At 38.4% G+C, this 20,227-nt stretch overlaps 1 protein-coding gene across 3 annotated transcripts in view; it reads left to right on the top strand.

Annotated features, from left to right (window-relative positions):
- Positions 1-20,227, top strand: part of TRAM2 (translocation associated membrane protein 2) — a 104,219-nt gene that overhangs the window by 31,277 nt on the left and 52,715 nt on the right. The gene's annotated exons all lie outside the window — the stretch shown is intronic.

Below are 20,227 nucleotides of genomic sequence, written 5' to 3'. Positions count from 1 at the left end.
GTAAGGTAAGTCCTTTGGTACTCACTCAGAAATCTGTACTGAGAGATGCATATTTTAAAGATGAATCATGTAGCTAGATAAGAGAATAAAATGCTTTGGTATAGCAATGAGCAAGAAGGTGAATGAGTGAATAAATGAAAGAAGGTAGAGAAGGAAGAATAGATATAATAATTTTGTGGGTAAATATAGATATGCAGGTCAAAGTGACTGAAGAAGTGGTAGATGCAGGTTACATATTCTGTAATGAAAATAAAATCTCTACCCTCAGTCTTGAAATGTGATTTTTGCTCACTTTGAATAAAAGCCTGACTTTGAAGATGGTTCAGAGGAAAGAAGTGGTTATGTTTAAAACATTCTGAGAACCAAATGCAAAAGCATCAAGCAAAATTGAAACCAAAGTCAAAACTGACTGGAAATGGAAACAGAGATTCTCAGTTTCAGTATATAAATGGAAGAGGTCAGCCAAAAGAAATAACACAGTGTACACGTGGGCTTTTACAAGTGGCAGATGACATTTAAGTATAGGTTGAAAAGAGGTGTGTAGGATTGGTGGAAGGGAACACTGGAGGCAGGAGGATAATTTCAGTATCCTTGTCATGAGGTAGTTAGGACTTGGTTTGCTGAAAGGGGTATAGAAAGGTGAAAATGGGTTAGTAAAATATTAGAAAGACAGAATCTTGTATGGACATGGGAGGTGAGAGGGAAGGGAGAATGGAGCTATTTATTGATAGAAATAGGACTAAATTAGGAGGTTAGGAGATCAGGGAAAGTAGTATAGGGTACTAGATTTGTAGGAAAGATTATAAATTTGATTTTAGATAGGTTTAATTTGAAGTGATGCTAAGATATCAAGTGAAGATGTTTAGCATGGGATTTATTACAATTTGAGCGTGCTTTTGGGACATCGTGCCAACTAAGACAAGGTCTCTGTTCCCAGAGCTTGTGGGAACTAACACTGTTCCAGTATGCTGAGCTAATGAGCAGGTGCCTAGGAGTGACTTCTATTTATTTCTACTCTAAATTCTTACTAGTGAACGTATTCATTTCAGTTTGGGACCCAAGCTGTGGGTTTATTTGTATTAAAATGCAATGAATCAAACTTGATCTTTCTTTTGGTATGACATGAGTGACAAATGTCACAATTTCTTTCCATGTTCTTTGCCAGAAAAAGACTCAGTTTGGTTACCAGATAGGGCAGAGATTCCTAATCTTTTTAGGATCATGGACCCCATTGGCAGTCTGGTGAAGCCTTTGGATCCCCGTTTAGAATGTTTTTAGATGCAAAAAATAAAATGCATAGGATTACTAATGAAATCAGTTGTGTTGCAATACAGTGATCAAAATACATTTTTAAGAAAAGTTTTATTTATTTTGAGTTTTACAGTTTTTCCCCCATTCTTGCTTCCCTCCCCCTACCCCCCACAGAAGGCATTCTGTTAGTCTTTACATTGGTTCTATGTTATACAGTGATCTCAGTTGAATGTGATGACAGAGAAATCATATCCTTAAGGAAGAAAAATAAAGTGTGAGATAAAATTACATAATAATATAATGTATTTTTTTTCTAACTTGATGGTAATAGTTTTTGGTCTTTGTTCAAACTCCACAGCTCTATCTGGATACAGATGGTATTCTCCATTGCAGACAGCCCCAGATTGTCCCTGATTGTTGCACTGATGGAATGAGCGAGTCCATCAAGGTTGATCATCACCCCTATGTTTCTGTTAAGGTGTACAATGTTTTTCTGGTTTTGCTCATCTCTCTCAGCATCAGTTCATACAAATCTTTCCAGGCTTCCCTGAATTCCCATCCCTCCTGGTTTCTAATAGACATACATATACCACAGTTTGTTAAGCCATTCCCCAATTGAAGGACATTCACTTAATTTCCAATTTTTTGCCACCACAAACAGAGCTGCTATAAATATGTTTGTAGAAGTGATGTTTTTACCCTTTTTCATAATCTCTTCAGGGTATAGACCCAATAGTGGTATTGCTGGGTCAAAGGGTATGCACATTTTTGTTGCCCTTTGGACATAATCCCAAATTGCTCTCCAGAAAGGTTGGATGAGTTCACAGCTCCACCAACAATATATTAGTGTCCCAGATTTTCTGTATCCCTTCCAACATTGATCATTGTCTTTTCTGGTCATATTGGCCAGTCTGAGAGGTGTGAGGTGATATCTCAGAGATGCTTTAATTTGCATTTCTCTAATAAGTAATGATTTAGAGCAATTTTTCATATGACTCTGGATAGCTTTGATTTCCTCAACTGTAAATTGCCTTTGCATATCCTTTGACCATTTGTCAGTTGGGGAATAGCTTGTATTTTTGAAAATTTGACTCAGTTCTTTGTATATTTTAGAAGTGAGTCCTTTGTCAGAAATACTAATTGTAAAAATTGTTTCCCAATTTACTACATTTCTTTTGATCTTGGTTACAGTGGTTTTGTCCATGCAAAACCTTTTTAATTTAATGTAGTCAAAATTATCTAGTTCGTTTTGAATGATGCTCTCTGTCTCTTCCTTAGTCGTAAACTGCTCCTTGATCTTTTAGTTTGCTATCTTATCTTGGTATATAGGGTGTGAGGTGTTGGTCTATTCTAAGTTTCTTCCATACTAACTTTCAATTTTCCCAGCAGTTTTTATCAAAGAGAGAGTTTTTATCCCAGTAACTGGACTCTTTGAGTTTATCAAACAGTAGATTCTATAATCATTTCTTGCCATTGCACCTATAGTCTATTATACTGTTCCATGACTCAATTTCTTAGCCAATACCAGACATATTAAAATTATTAATATTAAATATTAAAATTTAAAAACCTAAATCAAATTTGAGGACAGCTATGAAAAGGGAAGGAACCATTGGTGTTTTAGGCATATGTGGATGGTTCTGCATTCTCATTGATGCAGGCTTCAACCCTCCACTTGTCTTCATCTGTGCAACTTCTCTGAGGCTTCTAGGAACTCTACCCAGGGTGTTTTCCTCTCTTGACATTGTATGGGTGCTACTTGAGCCTGGGGACAGTCCCATCAGTCCTTACCTGCTCCTGTTTCCAGGACCTTCTTTTCTGCCTTTTCTGTTTATGCATTTCTATGATGATTAGGCTTTGTTTGCACAGTTCCTCTTCATTAGTAATGTGTTCTAGTCTGATCACATCTTCACTGTGCCCTTCCATTGTTCTTTGGGAGACTCTGAACTCCAGGACTTTGGATCCTGAGGTGCTCCATGAATCATGGTGGCATTGTATAGTTTGTGACTTGTCAGCCTCACAGGAGTAGTTGCTAAACAAGATGGGCCTTTATTTTCAGGAGACACTTGGGGTCATGAAAGCTCTGTATAATATTCCAAAGCCAGTGCAGTCTACATTCTTTTCTTTAATTCTGAACCCATCTCATTATCCATCAGAAGTGTATATCAGAAATAAATATGTACAGATAAATCCTTCCTATGATCCGTGAACTTAATTGGTGCCTGATAATTACTCATTAAATTACTGCTTTGAAGGGAATGATCCTTAATTAACATTTAGAGTTTTCAAGACATTTTCACATCGATAATCTCATTCCTTCCTTACCAAAAAACTAAGTGAGGTAGGGAGGAACATTCTCATTTTGCAGGTGAGGGAATGGAATACCACAGAATTCAGATGGTTTAGCCAGCCACAGCTGGTTTGTATTGGGGCCTGGGCTAGAACCTATACATTTTGTTTCCTAGTCCCAACTCCCTTTCTACAAAAGGAGATTCCTTTTATTTTTGAGGGAGATTGCAGGATTGACATGAGGCAGGATTGGGGAGTGACCATTTATCTAACTCATGGCCTTCTCATCTTTCTCTCCTCCTATCTCCCATTGTATCCAATTCCACAAGTTTTCGAAGAAAGCCTAAAGTCTAGTCTTGACCTGCATCTTGATTTTATTCAGACCATAGAATCACAGATTTAAAACTGGAAGGGACCTAAGACTTTCTGTTTTAAAGTTATGGAACCTGAGACCCTGCAGGTTGTGACCTGCCCAGGTTACATAGATGAATGTGGTTATATTTGATTCTTTAGTCAGTGCCATTTTGCCATGCTTCCTTAATCAAGGGAAGGCTACCAGGTTATATTTCTAGGTCTTGGCTGCTCAAGAAATAATCTGTAGAGAGTTACCATCTGACACCTTCTAGTGTTTCTTTTTTAAAAATGGAATGTGTCAGTTGAACCAGCTGTTCAACCACTGGTCATTAAAAGTTCATTCTCCAACTGATGATGTCAGGTCACCTCATTGTAGGCTTAATTACATGATCATGCTAAATGATCGATCCTTAAATTGTTATGAACAATCGACTCTTCATTTGTCATGTGATAGTTTTGTCTTATGCGGTATCTTTTGGAAGTGTTTTTACTTTAATGCCATTTTATTCTGAAGGACTAGAGGCCTATGAATAGGCAGCATGTCATAATGGATGGAGAGCTGGCCACAGTGTCTGGAAGACCTGGGTTCAAATCTTACCTCTGACCTCTCTTTTCTTTCTCTCTTCTCTCCTTCTATTTCTCTCTCTCCCTCCCTCCTCTTTATAAATATATAGATTTATGTCAGATATATTTATCTAGAAATATGGATAGATATAGATATGTGCTGGCTATGTGACTGAGCAAATTGTTTAATCTGTCAGTACTCTAGGCAGCTAAGACAAGTTGCTGAACAGTTGCTTGCCAGTCTGTTTTGGGAGAGAGTTTTTTTCTCTGGGAATTCCCTCTTAATGAAATCATAGATCTTCCCCCATCTTCATGGTCCCATGAAGTAATGAATTCATCTCTGGAAATTATTCCTGCTGAAGAAACTGAGGCACAGAAAGATAGTGACATGCTCAGATTTTTAGGTCAGGTTCCTGATGCTTTTGTTGGTTGAGAGTGTCAAAGCATCATCATCACCTTAGAACTGATATCTTAGAAATGATGTAGTCCATCTGTTTTCCTAAGAGAAGAAACAGAAGGGGATCAATCGGCCCAAGGCTGCATTGTGATGGTTTGGCAGTGTCTTGAGCATTAGAAATCAGGCTTCTGAACTCCCAATTCAATGCCCATTCATTATATTGTGCCAGCTTTTCTTATTTAAGATTAGATCCCCACAGTTAATGTGATAAAGCCAGGCCATTCTAGGGAACTTGGCTTGACAAATATCCATCCTTCCTTTTGGATTGCAGCCTGTTCTCCCCTCTAGGAAAGGACTTTAAAACAAACCTTCAAGTGTTGTAGAAATGTAGATAATTCTATTATTATTTTCTTCTTTCAGAGTGACAGTGGCTTGTCTGTAAGACTGTTTGTGTTATTGCTCCTTTTTCTCCATATTTCTGGCTCCCTGGCATTTAAATGGAGAAGAGCTTTGTGCAGAAACATCTGTGTGAAGGCCTTTATTTTTTCCTGGCAGGGAGGTCTGTGATGAACCACTGGGACTGCTAGTTCTCTAGCCCCCCCTTCCTATTTTTCTCCCCTCTCCCTCCATCCACCCCCATCCGTTTCATTTATGGTATTCTGTCCCCTGTTTCATGGCTCAGTGTGGTCTTAGTGCTAGATGTAGCCAACCAGTTAAGGCTTGCTTATCAGCGCGTGGCTTGGGTTTCTGTGTTAACATTCCCAGTTTGGGATCGCAGGGGATCAAGTGTCCGTGTTGTCTGATCACACTGAGCCTTCTCAGGCAGCCAGCTGTGAACCTTTCAAAGGACTGTGTAATTGGTCTGGGAGGTGGTGGGGGAGACTCGACAAAGAGCTCCATTTGCGGGGGGGGGGGGGGGGGGGGGGGGGGAGGCAAAGAATAAATGAATTAAACAGAGTTTGGCAATTTGGTAAAGTCTTGCCCTGTGGGCCCATTCAAGGCCTATCCCTCTCCACCCTTTGCCCAGTGCCTTACTGACCCTGCAAACCTTCTTTGTGCAAACACTCATTCTCTCTCCCACCCCCATTCTCATTACACATTCCTTTAATCTGACCCATCTCCAGGTCACCAGCTGGCAGAGTGCAGTACAGATTCCAAACCCCAGCTGGTGCCAGTGTGTTTACACGGGCAGGGAAGCTTGGCAAACAGCTTGCCCCAAGTCTCAAAAAGGTAGAAAGCCATCCCGGAGATAAGTGTCCCATTTGTTTACAGACTGGGCTCCTTGTCAGCTTCCTCTACCCACCCCAACTCACTTCTGCTTCATCTAGAAAAAGAAAAGGGGAGGGGGGGAGGGGGAGAAAGCCCCTTGGTGAAAGAGGAGGTGATTTATAGTGAATAGGCTCCTGGGCTAATTCCCTCTCCAACTAAGCCATCCATTTTTCTTCCCTTTGACTCCACAAGGCAAAATGTTCTTTTATATATAAAAAAAAAAGGTCATTATTTGCCATAACTGATACAGGGTTAGTTGTTCCTCTTCCTATGTGTTCTGGGTGTATTTCAGTTTTCCCTTAATGATGATTTCATGTCTCCAATTAAAACCAGTAACAGAAACTTCAGGAGTTGAGAGGGGTGGAAAGAAACTAAAGCCAAACTCATTCATGAGGAAATGCTAGGGCCAGCAGTGAGTGACCTGGTGGCCATCTAGGCCCTGCCTCCAATAAGAACCTTACTCAATTGTAGGCTTGATGTGAGGGCCTGTGAGTAGCACAGGAGAGGTCTTGTTCAGAAAAATAACAAGTTTCCCATCATGGACTGCAAACAAAGCTTGAAGAGATTGACGCAGGAGCTGAAAGGGAAGGTGGGTGGAAGGCAGTGGCAGTGATTAGTCCCTTTCCAAAATGGATCTGTACTTAGTAATTCTTAACAGCTATTTTTTCTCAGATGACTAGCAAGTATCTTAGGTACATATATAGTGACTTAGAGAGGAAAGAAAGATGACCACACAGTCAGGAAAGCCTGAGTTCAAGTCTCTTTGCTGCCACATTCTAGCCTTTGACTGGATAAGCCACTTAACCTCTTAGTGTCCTTGGCAACTCCTTAGGATTATAAATTGCAGAGAATGGCCCTCCCTGCACTGCTAGAGGAAGTTTCCATTTTGAGGATTTCTCTATACCAGTGGAATCCCAAGTGTTCAGTCTGTATCCCTATATTATGTCTAGTATACTGTGCTAGGCACTGGGAGAGGTATGATCAGTCGACTATTCAGCAATAATTTATTTAGTGACTGCTATATGCTAGTGTTGTGCATACAGACAAAAAAACGAAAGTGACTTTGTTTTCTAGGATTTTATTGGGTGAGAGTTTATCAGGTTACAATGACAATAGCAAATATTATAGGGATAGGAATGATCTGTAATTTCCTTAGTAGAAGAACTCCCAGGTTAGGAAATTTCTCCTAAAGGTGTAGGACCTACATTCCTAGAAAGTTGCCTGGATCCCTGAGAGCTTCATCGACTAGCCTAGGGTCACACAATCTTTACTTGTCAGACAGTTAGTGCTTCACCCCAAGTTTGAGTCTGATTTTCCACTGTACCATGCTGCCTCTGTAGCATATGTTTATGTATGAGAAATACATAGTTTTAGGGAGAATTCACTTTCCTCTGGGGATAGGTTGGGATCAGGGAACAAACACTTCATGGATAATTTCACTTTTTACCTTGACCAAGAAGGATGAGTTCATTCATATAGCAGGTATTTATTATGTACCAGATGATGAGGATTTCTTTACAGATTAAAAAAAAAACAGATCTTGTCCTCAAAAAACATGTGTGTGGGGCAGCTAGGTGGTACAGTGGATAGAGTACTGGCCCTGGAGTCAGGAGTACCTGAGTTCAAATCCGACCTCAGACATTTAATGATTACCTAGCTGTGTGACCTTGGGCAAGCCATTTAACCCCACTGCCTTGCCAAAAAAAAAATTCCCTATATCTGATTTAAGTTTAAAGAAAAAAGACATCTTACATGGAAATAGTGACACATTTGAAAGCTAAGCCCAGAGTTGTGGTTGATAATGAAGCCTTTCTAGGACAGTCATTATGACTGCATAAAACTCAGCTGTTCTGCTGTTGGTATCTTAAACATGTGCTATGTTTTGAGGAATAGACCATTGAGATGTGATAGGAATATCATTGAACCTGTAGCCAGAAGAAATCTGGTTTGAATTTTCAGTTTCAGAATTCAGAGACTGTGTAACTAGACAAATTACAGCTCTAGTCCTCAATATGATCTGCAAAATGGGAATAATAATAATTATATTCTCTTCCTCATAAGCTTTTGTACTGAAAATGCTTCAAAATGCCATAGAAGTCGAGGGGTATTAAAATTCCTGTGTGTGAGACATTCCTTCTACTTGGAGTTCATTATTACCATTTATGCATCTAAATCCAACATATTTTTTGAGGAATTATAGATAATGGGAGAGGTACCATAATAAATATAAAGAAACATTGTCCTGGTTTTCAAAATAAGGAAGAAGACTGGATGTTGATGAATTTTATGTTGTTGTGGCAAAATTCTAGAATACATTTAAAGGATAAAGGAATGATTTGTGAACACAGCAAAGGAAGTGGCTATATTTTAAAGCTATATTTAAGAATGTATTTGCCATAATCATATTCCTTTTTTTGATCAGGTTAGTAGTAGATTGGGGAAAGTCATTGATATGGCATTCTTAAGTATCAACAATGAATTTGGAGAAATCTTCCAATATCCTTATGAGTAAGCCCTAAAGAGTGGTAGTTAGTGGATCTAAGTAGGTCTCCAATGGAGAACTATAGAACTGTGTCCTGGTTTCCATATTCGTTGTTTTTATCAGTGATTTGTGTAATATACCATTGTATTCTGACTACTAATCATAAAGTAAATCTTATTAGATTTACTAAATATATAAAACTGGTAGGGATAACTAATACATTGAATGACCAAGTTGAGAACTAAAATTATGTCTCTAGGCTGAAATGATATGCTAATAATTTTGCCCAACTTTCATAGCCATTGCCCAGAGAAGTAACCCTTGTGAAAGTCATATTAATTAATTTTTTTTAGGTAATGCTTTAAGCGTTTGCAAAGTACTTAACAAATATTATTTCATTTTATTCTCCTAACAACTCAGTAGGTAAGTGCTATTATTATCAGGATCTGATAATAGCACTTATCTACTGAGTTGTTAGGAGAATTATCAGGATCTGATAATAATGTCAGGAATTGAGGCACACAGGTTAAGTAACTGGCCTAGGGATTACATAACTAATAAATGTCTGAGGTCACCTTTGAACTCAGGTCTTTGTGCCCCCAGGTACAACTAGCAGTGTGACCTGGAAACTTCCTTTGCATGTGCTGCTGCCCCACCTCCTTAGCAACCATAGCTACTAAAGACCTGGAAAAGAAATTCTATCAAAATCCTTTGACACTACCATATGGTTCAGCATCAGAAATAGATTTTTATCAATGGAAATGACGCTAAAGAAGATGCATTACCATCTGCTTTGCTGTTGTACCCTAAGGACCACTGGGGGCTTTTGCATTTGATCTGTAGCTGAAATCTCCTCTATTTATCATATTTTATATTATTAGGTGAGCTCTTTGAGAACAGGGACTGTCTTCCTTCTATCTATTTGTATATCCCCAGCACCCACCACAGTTACACATTAAATAAATGCCTTTTTCATTCATTAAGATGAAATTTAATAGAATGTTTTAAAAATACATTTTTATTGATATGTTTTCTTTTAATTTAGTGTATTTCCTTCTCCTTTCTTCTTCCCAGAGAGCCATTTTTTTTTTAACCAGAGACTTTAAAATAGAAACAGTTCAGCAAATTCAACCAATTGATCTCCAAAACCCAGGATGTCTGTGGTGATCCACACCCTCTGCAAAGAATAGAGGAAGGTGAATAGGGATAAGTGTTAACATCCTAAAATTGGATTTGAAAAATCAACTTTACATAGATGGGATGAGGAAGAAATGATTAAATTGCAGTGTGTGTGTGGGGGGAAAAAATCCATTGGAGTTTTAATGGATTATGAGCTCAATATGAGTTTAATAGTATGCTGAGGCCACCAAAAAGCATAAATTGTGACCTAAGGGTACATTTGCAGGATTGGGATGGTAATAGTTCTGCTACACTTCTCCCCCTGCCAAGACCACACATCTGTAGTATTGTCTAGTTCTGGGTGCTGTGTCTTAGGAATTGAAGACTTGAAATATGATCAAAGGATGGTAGTGAGAGGTCCATAAACCATGAGATTTTTTCAATTTCAATTTAATTTTTCAATGAAATCAATGAAAATCAATTTTCTTTAATTCTCCAGTTTCCTCATTCCTATCATCTCCCTGATGTTGTGGTCTTCTTCGAAAATGAAGGACAAACATTATTATTATCATCCTCATTGGAAAAGAAAAAGGAAATCCCTCATATATTTGTAAAAACTATAATAAAAATAAACTATAATAAAACTATAATAAAAACTATTACTTTGATCATGTCCCTCAAATACATAACTCATTCTGCACCCTAAATCTGTCATGGGAGTGGGTAGTAGGCTTCATTATCTTTATGTAAGTGATTAAAGGATCTGGGGATTGCCTGGAGAAGAGACCTCATGAGGATGTGATAGATCGGTGACCCAGAAAAGCCAAACTTAGATCTTCTGGGTGGAAGTTATCAAAAGGAGAGGTTTTTTTTTAGGTTTTTGCAAAGCAAATGGGGTTAAGTGGCTTGCCCAAGGCCACACAGCTAGGTAATTATTAAGTGTCTGAGACCATATTTGAACCCAGGTACTGGGTTGAACTCCAGGGCTGGTGCTTTATCCAGGAGAGATTTTTTAAGTCACTTTTTTTAGTCAGGTACTCCTGACTCCAGGGCTGGTGCTCTATCTCCCTTTAAGTCACTTTTAAGAAGCTTTTTTTTTTTTTACATTTAGAACTGTACAAAAATTAAATGAATTCTGTGTGACCTTAACCCTATTGCCTTGCAAAAGCAAAAAAAAAAAAAATTAAATGAGTTGTATAGGTCACTAGAGATCTTCCTTTGTTGAGATATTTTAGAGGGGATTCCTGCCTCAGGTCCAAGTGGCTAAGCTCTGAAATCCCTTCCATCTAAAGACTTTTAAACATCTTTCAAGGCCTGACTCAAGTTCTGCTTATTCCATGAAGCCTTCCAGACCTAAACCACTCCTCACTTCTCTTTTCCTTCTTCTGAACTTAGAAGTCCCCTTTGTCCCTGCTGTCACTTGCCTCCTTATCATATACACTGCCATGTGGAATTTCCTGTCTTCTGTTGTAGCTTAGTAGAGACAAAGGAAAGGCTAGATTTGAAAAGAAAATCTGGGTTCCAATTCCACTTCTCCTGCTCATTAAAGAGTCTTTCTAGTTCTCAACCTGTATCCTTATGAATGAGTGAAATGTTTCGAAAAGCATTTATTATATGCTGAGCACTGAGAATAAAAATAGCAAACCAGTTTCTGCTCTGAGATCATACTCTTAATTGGGGGAAAGAACATAGAAAAGAAAGTTTAACTGCATGATAGAAAGGCCCAATAGAAGTCTACACGCTCATCATTGGAGTGAATGATAAGACCTAGGAGTCTTGAAATAACATCAGTAGGTCAGTATCATGGTGCTGGAGGTCTAAAGCATGTAAAAGTAGGGCAGATGGATAGGCCTGATGATCTTTTATCTCACCAGAAGGAATAGAGTTGGAAACTCCCATCCCATTCAAGTCCAGATTGATTCTTGGCTGCTTGGGTTCCAACTGTCCCCTTGCCCCTTAAATTGGGGGAAGCAACAAAGAAGTAATGTGGTATATTGCTGGGAGTGGCTCTTCCCATTACCCCGTCTCAGATGAGTCTTATGAACTTTTATTCAAATTATTAGCTTTACATGCTCTGTCTTAGCTCCCTATTTAAATTGTAAGCTACATGAGGATAGGGAATATGTCACTCATCAACCAGAGCCCTTATCTTATTCAAACCTCTTATGTATCTTTTACAGTACTTTGCATATTTACTATATATGTTGTTCAGTTGTTTTTTGGTCATATCCATTTCTTCATAATCATTTGGAGTTTTCTTGACAAGAGATCCTGGAATGGTTTGCCATTTTCTTCTCTAGATCATTTTAAAGATCAGGAAAATGAGGTAAACAGGATGAAGTGACTTGCTCAGGATCACACAGCTACTAAGTGTCTTGAGGTCAAATTTGAAATTTTGAACTCTGCAAAATGAGTTATCCTGATTCTAGGATGGGAAATCTATCCACTGTGCCAACTAGGTGTCCAGTAATATATATGTGTGTGTGTGTATATATATATATATATATTTTACTCTGCAAAATAGTTTGCATAGATTAAAGATTTTTACCTAACTTCCTAGAAAACAAGTATTCATGGAAAGCCAAGAAATTTATATCTATTATCTCTGTCCCTGAGAGTATCGTTGGAGCTCAGAGGTTGAACTCCAGGTCTTCTCAGAGACCTCAGTTTATAATTGAGAAAACTGATGACCAGATCATTTAAGTGACTTGCTTGAGGTGAGTAGGTTTTTTTCCTTTTCTCAGGAAAAAAATTGCATTAACATATTTTGGTTTATATCATGATTATTTCAAACTGTAGGCAGCTCTGTGAAGCCCAAACAAAATCAGGAAGACTTCTCTTCCTGAGTTCGAATGTGGCCTCAGACACTTCTTAGCTGTGTGATCCTAGGCAAGTCACTTAACCCTGTTTTGCTCCTCATTTGTAAAATGAACTGAAGAAGGAAAGGACAAACCTATCCAGTATTGTTGCTAAGAAAACCCCAGATGGGGTCACAAAGAGTCAAATATTACCAAAACAATTGAACATTTCAAACTGTGGATTTCCCTCCCCCTCACCTCCTCAGTTGTCTCAAATGAGGCCATGCTTATAAAAAGAAAAATGTTTAAATAAAACCAATGAATGGCACAGAGGCTGAGTATGTAACATTTTGTGCCCACAATCCCTGCAACCTCTCTGCCATTGGCTATTTCCACCTTTTGTTAGCTTTCCTCATTTGTTGAGTATTAGATGACCATCCTTTTCTATAAGTTCCTTGGCATCTCTCACTTACAACCCTTTGAAACTCCAAAGGATCGAGTTGAGATGAAGATGCAAAGCCCCTCTCCCTTGCCCTCTTTCTGTGTCCCTTTCCTTCTTCCTCCTCACTTTTCTCTCCTTGAGCCCCACTCTCTGACCCTGTGCCCCTGTCAGTGCTGCCAGAGATGAATAAAGGGCTATTTTAAAGTTGACATATGGCTGTGAGACACCCAGATGGAATGCTATACCCTAGCTCTTCTTACCCTGGAAACCTTTGGACACAAAGGTTGGGGCATACTCTGCCTTTCAAAATGGATTTTGGGGACAATAGCAAAATTACTGACTTTTTTACCATTGTATCAACCTAGAATCACAAATACTAGAAACAGAAATTTAATCTCTCTTTAAGAGAAGGCAAGTGGTAGATAGAAAGACCCCTGACTCAGGTTTCAAATTTAGCCTCTGGATTTTTCTACTTACTCATTTTTCTCATTAATAAAATGAGAGTGTCAGCTAAGCTTGTGTCCACATTCCCTTCCAGTCCTAAATCTATGATTCTGTTATCCTATAAATGATGGGAAGAACCCTCATTCTTTTATGTCTTTTCCTCTCTTTCCTTCCTCCCCCCTTTTTTTAAACACTTCCTCTGACTTTCACCTTCTTCCCATTTTAATTCAAGTTTCATTCTTTGAGCACCTTCTAGGGGTAGAATTCAATTCACCAATACCTTCTTGGCTAATTCTGTGCAAGGTGTAAGGAGTAAAAGAACCTCAGTGACAGTCCCTGCCTTCAAGTGCATTGTAGTTGATAATTAAAGGGAACAGACTTGGATTAAAATGTGAGACAGAGTTTAAATAGAGTGTGGTACAAATAGTAGGAAATGGGGGGATATGGGGGAAATGACCAAGAAGGGCAGGGAGAGATCACAGAGACCTGGAGATGGTGAGGAATGCTTCTTGAAGGAATTAGGATGAAATTTGCCTTGGCAGAGCTGGGAGAAAAGGTGGGAGGGCATTTCACATGAGAGCAACAACCTGATCCAAATATCATGGTGACTGGGAATTAGGAATGATTGTGGTCTATGTGGAAGTGGTGAGCATGCAGCGCTAAGATGAGTTGTTGATTATTAGGAAATAAGGTTGAAGAAGTTAGAGGGAAAAGCCAGATTGTGGTATGATATGAATACTAGGTTGGAAGGATTGGGAGAACTAAATATGGAAGATTTTTAAACCTGGAATCAACACAGTGAAAGTGCTGCTTTAAGAAAGAGTGGTGAGGATCCTACCTTCCTCTCATCCAGAGAGGCTTTTAAAGGGTCAAGGGAGCTGTCATAGATGTCATCTATAGATCCTACCCCAGCTTGCTCTCTAGTTGACCTCTATCTTATGTTTCTCTCTCCAACCCTGATGGTAGTTGCCTCAGTTTTTCTAGGAGAGTAAGGAAGGGAGGAGCAAACTTTATTTCCCACCCCCTTCCCATTAGCAAGCATTTATTAAACACTAGACCTTGGCAATACAGAGGCAAAAACAAATCAGGTTCTGCCTACAGGGAGCTTATATTCCACCATCCCTTTTTTACATCAGCAGTGGAGACACTTTTTCCTATGGTTTTCTTTTACCTTTTACCTTCAGAATTGATTTTCACCTTCCCCTTCTCTGACCCTCTGCCCTCAATCCCCGAAATAGATGTTCATTGAGTATATGTCTGCAGGCTACAATGAGAGGGATTATCAGTGCTACTTCCTTCCCAGAGACATCTTGAAGAGGTCATTTGTGGCCTAGGCAGTTTCTGTTTCTGCTTGGACACTCAGCTATGAGATAAAATAACGGAATGAGTCATATAATGTAGACATCCTGCTAGACAGTAGATTGAAGCTGAGGACTAATCAGCCAATAGAATTGTTTTTAACACAGTTAGCCATCCTAACTAATGATAGGGGAGATAAAATCCTGTTGCAAATCTGGTAACTTGTATATATCTTCAGAATAAGGTGTGAAGCATATGAGGGCATGCTTGTGTGTGGCTTCCATTCCCAGTCTCCCATTTCCTTTCATGTGTTTACACTTTGTTTCCTCTCCTTGCTGTTACTGTCTTTCTTATAGGACTTGGGTCAGACAATCACAGGGGACAGTCAGAGGGTATAAATGGAAATTTGCCTAGCCTTTTGGGTGGAGACAGAATGCCAGAGACCTGTGTGGGCAGGTCAAATAAAAGGCAGTTCAATCCTTAAACCTACAGCTACTTTTGGGATTTTTAGCTGCCAAAAAGGATGCATTGGAGCTAGGCAAATAAACATGTGTTTTGTGCTTGTAGTTACAGATCTATTTATGTACACATGTGATTTTCTAATCTACATCCTAGATGTCTTTATTATATTAGGGATTATAGAATTCTGAGAGGCAGCTGTCTGGTAAAATCTGGATAGGATTTTGACTGAGTTTAGACCCTTGAGGATTTAATGTAGTAAGAGTTATTTTAATCTGGAAAGCTCTTTTTTTTTTCCTGGAAATTCTTGTCCCTGAATGTTGCTATGATTTTACTTTGGAGATGATTCATAGTATTCTATTTTGATAGTCCATCATCCATTTTCACTCAACATTCAATAAATGTTTGTTAAACCAGCCCTGTACTAAACTAGGCTCAGGACTGGGAATGTAAAGACAAAAGCAGTTCTTGACCCCAAAAAACTTTAGTGGACATTCTATTGGAATCTTCCTTCCTTGGCATTAATTGCAGATGTGATCTGTCATTCTCTTATCAACCAGATAATAAGTAAGTGTTCCATGTACTAAGACTGAAGATGGAGCCAGTCCTAGAACAGTCCACAAGAGACTTTGCTCAGTAGTTTTAGGGCTTGTGGGGAACTTAGATATCTAGTCCCCATTTCCCCTCTTTTATAGATGAGAAAGCTGAAGCCAAGACTGACTTGACCAGAATCATCCAGGTAGGAATTAGCCAAACAGAGATTCAAATGCAGGTCCCTTGACTCTGAGAACAGGCAATCACAATTCCATGAGACTCAATTCAGCAATCCCCGAATACAAATGGATTCCCACATTAGCATATTGACTTTGAAAACACAAAATAACATCATTTATGTTGTCTTTTCATTCATTTATTTTTAAAATTTCCCAGTTACATTTTAATCTAGTATCTGCACATTTGGGAGTTTCTATGTCATAACTGTGTTGAGCATTTTTTCCTTCCTTCCCCCCACCAGAGGGAAAAAAAGAAATACAAAACCCTTGAATCATATAAAGAGCAAAGTCATGCAAAACAAATTCTCACCTTGGCCATTTCCAGCAATAATACTCTACCCGAAATGGCTTTGGTGATGTAAGTTTACTTCTAGTAAGGAAAGTGCTCTACATCTTCCTCACAAACTTACTAATTGTGTGATCCTGGCAAGTCATTTATTCTCTTCAGCCTCAGTTTCTCCTCCTCTGTAAAATGAAAGGATTGGTCTTGATATCATCTGAGATTCCTTTGAGCTCTAAATCTCTAATCCCATTGATTACCAAGTGCACTGGAGATCATTAAAAATCCAGTAATTGCCTAGAACAAGGAATATAAATATTCATAATATACATCAAATGGAAATGTCAGTGAAACTCAAAAATGGTCTTAAAGGAAGTTACTGTGGAGAAGGTTTTAAGTCTATTAGCTGGGTTTAGGAAACCTTAAAAAAAGCAGAGGAAAAGAAATTTTACATGATAGGGAAGAAATACGTAAAGTAATATTTATAGTAACTGAACCCACTGCTTAACATTCAAGATAATGGTCTTGAAGAAAGGGAAGAAAAGCACCCATGGACTAGCATTCCTTGAAACTCCAGTCAATTCAATCAGCCTACATCTATCTATCTATCTATCTATTTGTTTATTTAAATTATTTCTTTTAAATTTTACAATTTTTTCCCCTGATTTTGCTTCCCTCCTCCCACTCCCCCACAGTAGGTAGTCTGTTAGTCTTAACATTGTTTCCATGGTATACATTGATTTAAGTTGAATGTGATGAGAGAGAAATCATATCCTTAAGGGAAAAAAATAAAGTATAAGAGATAGAAAAATTACATAATGATTTTTTTTTAAATTAAAGGTGATAGTCTTTGACCTTTGTTCAAACTCCACAATTCTTTCTCTGGATACAGATGGTATTCTCCATCACAGATACCTCAAAATTGTGCCTGATTGTTGTACTGATGGAATGAGCAAGTCAATTAAGGTTGATCATCACCCCACTGTTGCTGTTAGGGAATAAAATTCAACCAACATTTATTAAGCGTGTCAACCCTATACTAGGTGCCGAGCATACAATGACCTCATCCTCACCAAAAAAACTCACCTGAAATAGGACATTTTTACATTCTCTCATTTTCCTTTGGACATGGTCTTTTACTGGACTTGTACATTACATTCCTTTCCATATATCACCCCTCCCCCTTCCCACCAAGCCACCTCTTAAAACAGAAATGTTTGAACTGTAAAACAATTCAGCAAAGCCAGATAACACATCCACTGTGTCTGAGAGTCTATGCTAGATCCCCCAACCAGAATCCTTCATTTCAAAGAAGGGAAGGAGGTGCATTTTTCTCAACTCTTCTCTGGTCATTGTAATTTCACTGCATTCATTTTCATTCTATTTACCATTTATGTTATTGTCTTTGTGGGTTTTGTTTTCTTGATTCTGCTAATGTCTCTGAGAATTAGTTTATATCTTCCCTTGCTTCTCTGAATTCTCTATATTCTTTTTCATTTTTGCAATACAAATTCATTTCATTCATAGATACTATTTGTTGTTGTTGAGTCATTTCAATTGTGTCCACCTCTTTGTGGCCTCATTTAGGGTTTTCTTGCAGAGATAGTGGAGTGATTTTCATTTCCTTTTCCAGCTCATTTTCAGGTGAGGAAACTGAGGCAAGCAGGGTTAAGGGATTTGCTCAGTCACATAACTAGTTAGGTGTCTGGGATTGAATTTGAACTTGGGAGGTTGAATCTTCCTGATTTCAAAACCAGTGCCCTCTCTCCCATGCCACCTAGCTGCCCTGTTTGTTTAGCAGACACTAAAACAATGAATAGTCACTTTGTTTCTAGGCCTTGACTATAATAGTAAGTGCAGCTATGAACATACGTGGAACTTTTTCTGTCTTTGATCTCATTGGGCAGATATGTTCATTACTTAGATCACTAAATCAAATGATATTAAAATCTTAATTACTCTTAAAAACCAAAACCAAAAAAAAAAGATACCAGAATGTTTTGTAATTCTTGAAATGCAAGAGTTAAAATCTCTACAGTGCAAGAAAATCTGCCTAAATGGTACCAAACACGTAGTTACAGGGTTATAAAAATGACAGGAAAATGAGATATTTCCTAGAGTTGCATTTCCTGTGGAGGCATGCCTCTCTCTGCCTCCTTTTCCCCACAGTGAATCGTATTCATGGGGCATTAGAGCAAGAAAAAAAATCAGAGATCAGCTTTGACTGATTCACTTTATATATGAGGAACCTGAGGCCAAGAAAAGTAAAGCAACTTGTCCAAGGACCCCAGTTAAGTAGCAGAGTAGCACTGGTCTGGATTGTCTGACTTTTGACCAAAAATTCTTTCTATGATATTATCCTGGGGTGTACCAAGGCACTAAAGATGTTGAAATCAGACTGAAAGATCCCAGATACTTGGAGCTTTGGAGTCAGTCCCAAGGATCCAGCTTTAAATCCCACCTCTGATTTGTGATTTGGCAAATGACTTAAATTCCTGGGGAGTCATTTTGGTTGAATTCAATACCTTCTGAACCCCCTTCTAGCTCCTTCATGAAATAGCAGACTGAAGGTACAGAAAGTTGTTTCCATGGTGCTTTAATAAGTCTTTGTTGGTTGATGATTAATTAGTGAAGTGATGGCCCAAATTCTTTGTGAAGATAGAGGTTTGGGATGATAAGAGGATTATAAAACTTGAAGACCTTCTCAGACAGCTTCCCTAGGATTAAAAAAGCAAAGGAAAAAAACCCCAGAATTCCATCTCCTGGAGAGTTCCTCTTTCTGGGATCACAATGCAAAAAACTCAAAATTTCTCTTAGGAACCAGATTTTAAATTAAATGCACATTATTCCCAACCCACTGAATAGCTCAAGTAGGTACTAATCCATATGATTGGATATTTATTCAAAACACCTTTAGACTGACTATTTTGGATGCAAATAGGTTAATAAAGTGATTTTAGTAGATTGTTCTGTTTGGTCTTAAGAACATAAATTTAGATCACTAATCACTGAGTCAAATCACCCTATTTTTATAGAGGAAACTGAGACCCAGAGAAAGGAAGTGACAAGTTCAAGGTTATACAGAGGGGAAAGCAGCAGAGCTAAAAGGTCTGAACTGGCCCCAGGGCCTCAGACTCCGAAGTCAATGAATGATCTTTCCTAGTGCCACCCTCTCCTTCATTCTGCCTTTTCAAAGCCATGACAATTTGTTTCCAAACTTTGCATGATTGAAGATAGAAACCACCATTCACCCCAATTTAGCATCTGTGAACTAGAAGTCTTAACACATTGTTCTAATTGTTGATAAAGCAGTGAATAGTAAAGTTTTCATTTATTTGATGCCATGACAAGAGGAGGGCTTTTTTTTGGGGGGGGGGAGCAATTCCAGACTTATCTATTCATAAATAATGCTTTGAAAAGTTATAGTTTGATGTGGAGATGTGCATTAGTTCTTCTATTTCACTTAAAAGTTAGGATTGTTCTCAGTCATCAACATCATCTCTCCCTTCACTCCCTGTCATCATGTTAGCATCATTGCTAGTAAAGGCAGTGTGGACCTAACTTCAGTTTGCTTTATTATTTATTTATTATTCAGTTTGCTTCAGTGTGATCATGGATGAATCATTTAATCAATTGATTTCCAGACAACTTTTGAAGACTATCAATTAGCTACGGGTTTTTGACCTGCATGGTGGAAGGAGCTCCTGACCCTGATGAAATCACAAATCTGGATAAATAATAGTTAGAATCATATAATCAAATTTGTACAATTCTTGAAGCTTTACACTTGACTTAAAACAACAGGGCAGCTAGGTGGCATAGTGGATGTCATGAAGACTCATCTTCCTGAGTTCAGATCCATTCTCAGACGTTTCCTAGCTATGTGATCCTGAGCAAGTCACTGAATCCTATTTACCTCAGTTTCCTCAGCTGTAAAATGAACTGTAGAAGGAAGTGGCAAACAACTCCAGTATTTTTGCCAAGAAAAACCCAGATGGGATCACAAA

This window comes from Macrotis lagotis, chromosome 5 (genome assembly GCF_037893015.1).
Source record: "Macrotis lagotis isolate mMagLag1 chromosome 5, bilby.v1.9.chrom.fasta, whole genome shotgun sequence".
Taxonomy (NCBI): domain Eukaryota; kingdom Metazoa; phylum Chordata; class Mammalia; order Peramelemorphia; family Peramelidae; genus Macrotis; species Macrotis lagotis.
The sequence above is the reverse complement of the archived record's forward strand: the minus strand, read 5'-3'. Positions and strand labels throughout refer to the sequence as shown.